This window comes from Schistocerca piceifrons, chromosome 4 (assembly GCF_021461385.2).
Source record: "Schistocerca piceifrons isolate TAMUIC-IGC-003096 chromosome 4, iqSchPice1.1, whole genome shotgun sequence".
NCBI lineage: Eukaryota > Metazoa > Arthropoda > Insecta > Orthoptera > Acrididae > Schistocerca > Schistocerca piceifrons.
This window is the reverse complement of record NC_060141.1, coordinates 405,685,538-405,695,618: the sequence shown is the minus strand read 5'-3', so window position 1 is coordinate 405,695,618 and position 10,081 is coordinate 405,685,538. Positions and strand designations below refer to the sequence as shown.

Below are 10,081 nucleotides of genomic sequence, written 5' to 3'. Positions count from 1 at the left end.
GGCCACAGCAGTCCACCCACCCTACCGCCGCTCCACACCGAACCCAGGGTTATTGTGCGGTTCGGTCCCCAGTGGACCGCCCCTGGGAACGCCTCACACCAGACGAGTGCAACCCCAAATGTTTGCATGGTAGAGTAATTTCGCTGTACGCGTATGTGTTTGCACAGCAATCGCCGACATAGTGTAACTGAGGCGGAGTAAGAGGAACCAGCCCGCATTCGGCGCAGCAGATGGAAAACCGCCTTAAAAACCATCTACAGTCCGGCCGGTTCACCGGACCTCGACACCAATCCGCCGGGCGGATTCGTGCCGGGGACCGCCACGCCTTCCTGCTCGGGAAGTAGCGCGTTAGACCGCGCGGCTAGTCGGGCGGGCGAATGTAGGTGACTAAGGGTCCTTTCGGCTGACTTTAATACTTCATACAGGAAATCTGGAACAAATATTCAGCACTCATACACCTGACAGCCTCATGAAAATTTATCAGTGTTTGTGTGGCATCTATAAGTATACAGTGTGACATTTTGTAAGTGGTGATAAGCAATCATAATTATGTATCACATTATATGAGATAATTCGAAAGATCAAAACTACAGCGTCACAACAAAATACCCAACAGAATTAAATATGTTGTCACATAGTAATCGAATATACATAAGAAATTTATAGTACAAGAATGAAACACAAGAAAAGGTTTCATTTTTCACTAATAAAAAGTCAGCGGGTGTTCTATGAAATCCTCCAGAGGGGGCTATCCATTGGAGGAATCCCTCTTGCTGATTTACTAAAAGCTTAAGTTAAAAAAGTAGAATTATCTTGATGTATTATTTAAGAAAACATGTCAAATTTAAAAAAAAATTAAAAATATAGTGATTAGATGCTTGAGAGGTACATAAAGGCATCATGTGTCCAATGCCCTTTGTTGTAGAAAAACTAAGGAAGGAAAAAACCGTGAGACACTGATAAGATAAGCAATACCAAGAGTAACAAACATTACACTACACATTTCATAAGGTCTCAAGATTTGGGAACGATCAACTGGTCTTGACAGGGGGGGGGGGGGGCTACATTTTGCAGGACTACAGTCTGCCATTGGCAGTACCAAAATAAAGAACGTGTCACACGCTTACACTTCACCCTTCCACTCACTTCACATGGGCTGTATTCCTCCGTGGCAGTAGTCCAGGGATGTGAGTTGGCATCAGTGGTTGGTTGGTTGTTTCGGGGAAGGAGACCAGACAGCGAGGTCAACGGTCTCATCGGATTAGGAAAGGACGGGGAAGGAAGTCGGCCGTGCCCATTGAAAGGAACCATCCCGGCATTTGCCTGGAGCGATATAGGGAAATCACGGAAAACCTAAATCAGGATGGCCGGATGCGGGATTGAACCGTCGTCCTCCCGAATGCGAGTCCAGGGTCTAACCACTGCGCCACCTCGCTCGGTGTGGCATCAGTGTGGTCGCGCTCTCAGGAGAAGGTGCAGTTAGTGGCAGGGGCTGTCAGTCAAATGTCCCTCAGAAGACGCAGCTGGGATAGGCACCAGTAGGCTGCAACTGACATCCTTCCATGTTGATAGCAGTAATGGCGGTAGGACAAGGCGCGTCACGTCGTGGCAAGGAAGCTCAAATGGTGGTTCTGAGCACTATGGGACTTAACAGCTATGGTCATCAGTCCCCTAGAACTTAGAACATCACACACATCCATGCCCGAGGCAGGATTCGAACCTGCGACCGTAGCAGCCCCACGGTTCCGGACTGCAGCGCTAGAACCGCACGACCACCGCGGCCGGCGCAAGGAAGCTCATCCCAAGCAGACTGCTCTATAAGAGATTGCATCAGCCATCACAGGAACACTGCGTAGGTGTATCAGTCAGGATGGAAACACAGCATATGCCTCATTGTCTCGGTGGACCTCGTCTCCTATGGGCTAATGACAGGATTCTGAGACAGCTGTCAAACAAAAACAAAAGATGATTAGTTCAGGTCTGAACAAGGAATAGGATGGCCTGAATTGGGTGGTACCACTGTTCTTTAGTCGGCCACAAGTACCTGAAAGCTGGTTTGCAGATCGAGTCATTCATCAGCAATCCTACGTATTTTAGTCTCTCTAGTGGAAGAGATATTGAATTAGGATACAGGTGTCCACAAACCTTAGTGCAAACTGTATTGTGCATGTGGTCCGGTCGATTGAATGCGAGACTGAGTGCGCATCATGAGTGTGCACTGGAGATACTGATTCCACAGGTTGACAATATTGCCACCATACAGGGGCCGTTTTCCACTGCTGCGAAGGCGAGTCTCAGGGAATCCCTCTTCTGGTCGGGCGCCACGCAGTGTGCCACCGCTGACAGCCGGCACGTGCCCAGGTGCTGCCTGGTCTGTCCTGTGGCTTTGATCCGCCATGCGCCAGTAAGCCGCTCTGGAATTTGGAAGGGTCCCTTGTTTTCTCGGCGGGATGCCTGTCAGCACGTTGACACAGCCTTTTCTTCAGGCCTGGCAACCACAGGGTTGCATTAAGCTTTTGCCGAGCATTCTGTCTCACTTCACCCGCACAGTACTGATGGATTCCCGATCGGTCAGCGTCCCAACATTTTCACAATACAATTTTACAAATGTATTACGTAGAGACAAAATAAAAGGCAGTCTTCACTATGGGAATATTAATCACTGGTGTTAAACTGAATCTTTAATGTTGCCATTTGAGCCGTGGTAAAAATTGCTGCTTTGATGAGCGCGCCGCAGCGCGTAGCGTGAAGCAGTCGCCCTCCGTTTTTGGCGGTGGCGCCGCTGTGGCAATCGCAGCTTTGGTGTCTCCCTCTGGTGGGAAAGGGGAAAGGTGCCTGTTCACGTGCATTTAAGGGGCGCTATGAGCTCGCCAGTCGGTCAGTCTGGGTCAGTCTCTCGTCCCCAGCTTGCTAGTCTGTAGTCTGTCTCTCGTCCGCATTTGTGAGGCAGTTAATGTCTGTCTGTCACCCGGAGTCCTAGTATGTCTTTCGTTCGGATCAACCTTTAAAGCCGGCAACATGAGAGTCTTTCCACTCCGCCAGCAAGAGAACTCAGCGAGTGGTCGCCCGGTCGGGGCTTAGTTCCTGCATCTGAGTCTGCAGGCCGCCAGTCTGCTCGAGTTTGCTCTGGCAATGGTCATTGGCGATTGGATCGATCGGTTGGTCGGTCGCGCACTGAGACACAAGATGACTTGTCCGTCTTGAGCGTCGGCGCATCTGAGGTCGCCTCGTGAGTCCAGAGGGCCGCGGCGTATAGCGGGGGGTAGTGATTTCGCGGTCGACACGAGAGCTACAGGAGTCAACCCACGACAGCGGGCTGGCCGGTGCGGGCTGCGACGCCGTGAGACGGGAGATCGGCGCGCCTTCCTGCGTCCGTTGAAGCGGCTGGAAGCGGACGGTTCGGGAGAGCGTTGGGGGTGCTGCGCCAAGTCTTCTCGAGAAACCGCAGTTTATTAGAAGTTAAGTGATTGGTGATGTTGTTTCATTTACTCTTGTTAAATTCTAGTTGTTTTCTTGGTGAGGTCACCAGCCGTTTTGCTTTGGGGTCGTCCCACCATTCTTCTCCGTTTGCCCACCCGCGGGAAGGTGGTTGTTTATAAATTGGGTGGTCCGTTTTTCCCTTGTGGAATAGGAGCAGGTTAGAGCAACCTGCGGTTCGGGTTGTTCGATAATCTCCCTATCAATCCAACATACGTTAGTAGCTGCCTCTGTCATGATTGTCGGATTTGGTCTGTTAACGAACTTATTGCTTGGAGTGTAACGGCCTAATTCCTGAAATATGTTTTGATCTTGCATATCATCTTGAGAGGCGGTATCTGTGTACTGTAGAGCATCTTAACTTGTTTGGCCAACCTTGTAGAATTTTATATACGATTGCATTTCATGGTCTTTTGTTTAAATGATCATTTTAGTATATAAAGTTGCCACCCTTTCACCGTAAGACTTTTCTTATAAGTTAAAATCAAGTTGCACCATCGGATACAACGTTAATATTTTAATTTTTAGTGTTTTGTACCATTCCCATCCCTCCTCCAGGGGGTGCATAGTTTGTGTGCTTGTGTAAATTGTTAAAACTCTTAGTTTAAAGTAATCTGGTGTGTTGCAGATTTGCACCAGTGTAGTCTTTCAGAGGCTGTTTTGAGCGGTCGTAACTACGGCCGTGTCAAAAGGGAGCGGCAAGGTTCTCTGCCCGAATGCTCATACAGTCAAAACTTGTTTCTTTCTGCCTCTGAATAAATTGTAACATGATATTTAGAGGGTGCTTTCTGATTATAATTTTAAATCTGTTTCTTTTAAAAAATGCTTTTAGGCACTATTAAAGTGAATAAAATTCCCATTTGTTAAAAGGAATTTGTTTATGATTTTATCAGTTACTCCCTGACAGCTACTTCCATGCTTACATAGTGTGATTAATGTGTTAATGTTCTTGATGAATCACTAGTAAATAAAATAAGTTCTTAAGAATATTCATTGAAAATAAATCACAGTCCACCATTGTCATGTCTGAAAAATTCATCAGTGAATTTTTTTACAAAAATTTGGCCATCTTACATGCTAACATCAATGTTGCGCAGCATAATCCTATAGGACCCGACTAACCTAAAGTAATGGCACAAAAATCGAGCTCTGTTATGGCCTAGAAAACCTTCACCCAAAACAATAGATGCAAGCTCAAGACTCAGAAAAAATATACTAGTGCCATAATTAACCCTATTCTCAGTATACATTATTCTAATAACACAATGAAATCCAGCTATTGTCTACCCATCACCATATGACTAGTTGTCGATTATACTAACTACTGCGTGGCTAACTACTGTTCTTGGGATACCGTCCTTGATGACGACTCCTGTCACGTCTGAAAACAACATGTGAAGGCATACCACAAGAAAAGATCGCAACTGATCATCCTTGGGTAATAAAGATATTAGTGATCGTAATGCAGAACTTTGGAGTAGTAGTAAGAAAAACATTTTGAAAAATACCTACAAAGTTGGCAGACCGATACAGTTACCACTACCATAACTCCTTTCCTCCCGTGCTGGTACGTCCTGAAGAGGCAACGTTGCACTCGTCATCAGCTGGGTTTCCAGCTCTTTTCTCCGCCTCTCCCACTGGTTGTACACTGTAAGTGAGTGATGTTCTTTGAGACAAGACAAGAATTCTTGATCTTGCACCACACCCCACATCTTCTCCTTCATCTTTTATTGTGGGCTTTATATGCATTATGTTAGTGCTTTCACTACGCCTGTGTTCGTGACTTCACCTACTCATAGACAAGATTTGGTCGAGGATATGCTGCTTACACCCCTTGCTCTGAGTGTCCTGTGCTACAATTGCAAGTCCACACATCCACCGACATGGCATTATTTCGAGAAACTCGCTGTTCCCACGAGGATGTACACTAGGCTACAGTGGCATGGGAGGGATCGGTGGCCACCTTAGCATCATACTCCAGCACAGCTCCCTCGAAACGTGGTGTAACGCAACCAGTGGTGTGCCCATTGTATTGTACTGTATGGAACTGGGGACCTAGAAACGATAGAGAGGCTTCGTCCCCACTGTAGCCCGCAGTGGTACACAACCCCACAACAAGCTACAGCAGTCAACTCACCCTACCGCCGACCCACACCGAACCCAGGGTTACTGTGCGGTTCGGCCCCCAGCCCCTCCTCCCCCCCTCCCCCTCCCCGGAAACGTCACACACCAGACGAGTGTAACCCCAATGTCTGCGTGGTTGAGATATTATGGTGTAAGGGTACGTGGAGAAAGTGTTTGTGCAGCAATCGCCGACGTAGTGTAAATGAGGCGGAATAAGGGGAACCAGCCCGCATTCGCCGAGGCAGATGGATAACGGCCTTAAAAACGATCCACAGGCTGGCCTGCACACCTGACCTCGACACTAATCCGCCGGGCGGATTCGTGCGGCGGGCCGGCACGCCTTCCTGCCCGGAAAGCAGTGCCCTAGACCGCACGGGTAACTGGGCGGCATGCCCATACTCCAATGAAACATAAGGCGAGCAGCTTTCCAATCGCATCCATGTGACAAAATCGGCCAAGAATCGACACACACAAGAAGCTTCTCCCATAACTCGAGTCTCTGATGTATGGCATTACTCCCCCTCAAAAGCAATGAATTGTTTGTTATGAGTGAAAAGGAACTCGGTTACATTTCATTCAGGGAATGAGACACTTAAAGCAGTAAAGGAGTTTTGCTATTTGGGGAGCAAAATAACTGGTGATGGTCGAAGTAGAGAGGATATAAAATGTAGACTGGCAATGGTAAGGAAAGCGTTTCTGAAGAAGAAAAAATTGTTAACATCGAGTATAGATTTAAATGTCAGGAAGTCGTTTCTGAAAGTATTTGTATGGAGTGGAGCCATGTATGGAAGTGAAACGTGGATGATAAATAGTTTAGACAAGAAGAGAATAGAAGCTTTCGAAATGTGGTGCTGCAGAAATATGCTGAAGATTAGATGGGTAGATCACATAACTAATGAGGAGGTATTGAATAGAATTGGGGAGAAGAGGAGCTTGTGGCACAACTTGACTAGAAGAAGGGATCGGTTGGTAGGACATGTTCTGAGACATCGAGGGATCACCAATTTAGTATTGGAGGGCAGCGTGGAGTGTAAAAATCGTAGAGGCAGACCAAGAGATGAATACGCTAGGCAGATTCAGAAGGATGTAGGCTGCAGTAGGTACTGGGAGATGAAGAAGCTTGCACAGGATAGAGTAGCATGAAGAGATGCATCAAACCAGTCTCTGGACTGAAGACCACAACAACAACAACATCCTAAATGCCTTAGCCTAAACTTACTCGCCAAGAGTTTGCTACCCTAACCTACTCTACAAGTGATTTAATATGGGAGATATGGTGGAGCTCAGTTGATTTGTGCTCTTCATCGATTCCAGTTCAAAGGCATTCTGGTGGCAGATCCTCCAGTTTCGGTGGTCCATTGTACACCGAAAAGGATTTCTGAAATTTCTACTTCAATTTGTTTGATAGCCGAAAAGATTTCAGAAGGACCTTTTGGCCCACTTGGAATACTCTTTCATCCGCTTTCTTGTCAGCACGCTCCTTCATGCTCCGACCTGCAGACTGAACTCTGCCGAGAACAATGTCTACAATTTTCTGATGCTGCAGTCGAGTTTTCGGTGGGAAGTCTACCACCAGTTAAGTACTGAAGCTGTCAAGTCTTTAAGACTGTTATCTGCACTACCTTAATGATCCCATGTGGTGCCTCACGGATGACATCTCGGAAATCCCAGGAGGTGTGTTGCTTGTGGCAGTATAGCCGACACAGGTTGCCTAACTCTTTTATAACTCCATAGAATTCTAGCTCGGGTGGTGTGAGGAAATAAAGACTGGTTTAATTCTGTTTCCTCTTAGTATCTCTTTCCACCGCCCTGACTTATATTGCAGCCCACTATCAGAGATAATTCTCTCTACGTGGACCACCTACGCCAGAAAGTCTTTACACAGAGCTGTCGACACCGTCAGCCCTATAGCTTTTTTTAGTGGTAAGAAAATCACAAAATTTCGATTTCAGTTCGACAAAAACCAACACGTACCTGTATCCTCTCCGCGTTTTCGGTAACGGTCCCATCAAATATGTAGCCGCTAAGTGTTTTAATCTGTTGGGTGCAATCGGAAACAGAGGGGCTTGCCATATTTACAGTCGTGTGCTTTGCATTCTAGAAATCCTTGCACACTGACACCACACGCCGGATTCTCCGTTCCATGCTCCTGAAGTGACAAGACTGTCCTTGGCTTGAAGAACCACTTTCTCGGACCGTAATATCCACGCCACTTTACTGATCAAGTGTTCCGGTAGACATAAACACCATTCAGATTCCCTCCACATTACTCTTGTAAAGAGTGTACCTTTCCTTAGCAGGTAGAATTGTCTAATGGCCGGATGATTTCGATCTTTCCACTTCTCTTTGACCCTCAGAAACTCTGGATCCTTGTCCTGCTCTCTTCTAACGTCTTTCATAATGCAGGTCACTAAGTTTTCGAACGCGACTTCTCTCATATAGTAGGTAGGAACTGTAATGGTTCCCCTCAAGATCCACCTTGACTCCGATGTACCCCTATAGGGGATCATGCGTCAGCTATTACATTTTGACTGCTCTCTATGTATGTAGTGGTGAAATTGTACTGCTGCAAGTATGTTGCCCATCTTATTAGACTTTTGTGGGTTAATTTCAGAGTGAGTAAAAATTCCAGGACCATGTGATCTGTATAGACTCTGGTCTTCCTCCCGTATAATAAATATTTAAACTATTCAAACCCCCAGACAATTCCCAACGCCTCAAGCTCTGTGATAGAGTAATTCTCCTTCATTTCGTATTTTGAGAGGACTGTGCTCCCAAATGCAATACTTTTCCAGACTCGATTTCCATCCTCAGTACAATCTGGAAGATCATCACGCCCAAGCCTCTATAGAAACGGTCAGTGACCATGCAGAATTCCCTTGTAAATTAGGTTGTCAGAATATTAGCACCAGGTTGTGAGAATATTGGCGCTTGTAGAAGTGCCGACTTCAAAGCCTCGTCCCGCCCCCATGCTATTTTCTTTCCCGTAAACTGATTCAGACGTGGGCTGCTCTGGATGTTCACATGAATGAATCGATCATAAAAAAAATTCTGATACCGAGGAACCCTCTTAGCTCTGTTTTAGTCGTCGATCTTTCAAACTTCTCAATCGCTTCAATGTTTTGGGGTTAGGTTTAATTCCATCTGCTCTTATGATGTGACCAAGAAATTTCACAGGTGGCGCTCGAGATATAGATTTTTCAATGTTGACAGTGACTCCAAACGCCTTCAAGGTGTGAAGAAGTTCCCGCAATACCGTATGATGTTCTTGGCGTGTCTTTTCGGCTCACTTCAGGAGATGGAACGGAGAATCCGGCGTGTGCTGTCAGTGTGCAAGGATTTCGAGGTAATCGCTTAGAACGCTATGAAGACCTCGGATAAACGCAGCTGACGAAATCTTAATCTAAAGGGTAGTATCAGGGATTGACAGCGTTCCCCAAATGACAGAAACTCTGTGTACTGTCGGCATTTCGAGTGCAGCTCAATTTTCCAGAAGCTAGAACTGAGATCTACCGAAGAGAATCGGATATTCCATGAAAGTTCTGGAGAAGCTCTTCGTGCCTCTCGGATCTGTCTGCATTTGTATCAATAATTGTGTTGATGTGACGTGAGTCAAGGACAAGACGAATGACTCCATCTGCCTTCTCGACTACCTTGAGCGGGTTATTGTAGGTGGACCTGGCGGGCTCTATCACCCAGTTTGCTAACATTTTTGTGTTTTCCCTCTGCACCTTGTATCCTTATACCAGTGGAATGGCATTGGGTGCCACAAAGAATTTCTTTTGCCCACGTGCCTTAAACTCGTACTGGAAATTTTTAATCGAACCTGGTTTAGGCAGAAAAACGTCTGTTTTTTTAGTAGCATGTCACGTAACTCATTGCAGACCTCAGGTTCAATGCACAGAAAGGACTGGACCTTTTCCTCTATGCACTCCGTCTTCAGGCCACGAGTGGCCTACCGGGACCAACCGACCGCCGTGTCATCCTCAGTGGAGGATGCTGATAGGAGGGGCGGCGGGTCACCAAACCGCTCTCCCGGTCGTTATGATGGTATTCTTGACCGAAGCCGCTACTAGTCGGTCGGGTAGCTCCTCAGTTGGCGTCACGAGGCTGAGTGCACACCGAAAAATGGCAACAGCGCATGGCGGCCTGGATGGTCACCCATCCAAGTGCCGACCACGCCCGACAGCGCTTAACTTCGGTGATCTCACAGGAACCGGTGTAACCACTGCGGCAAGGCCGTTGCCCTTTTCCTCTATGACCTCTTTCATTTCTTGGATCATTACTTCCTCTTCCTTTTCACTTGCATACTGAGAAGACCCGAAGCGTGGTCTATTCTGTAATCATCATTCGTATAACTGAGACGGACGCAATTGGTTGGAAGCTCTGCTTGTATCATGTGCTCCTTCAATTGTATGCAGATCTTACTGCTCTTGCGTAATACAATTTGTCTTCTTCCAAGGTCCAGAATGGCCTGGTA

General features: G+C 46.8%; 1 pseudogene; it reads right to left on the bottom strand.

The window, feature by feature from the left end:
• Positions 1-9,730: 9,730 nt before the first annotated feature.
• LOC124797018 lies at positions 9,731-9,848 on the bottom strand (annotated as a pseudogene).
• Between the last annotated feature and the right edge of the window lie 233 nt (positions 9,849-10,081).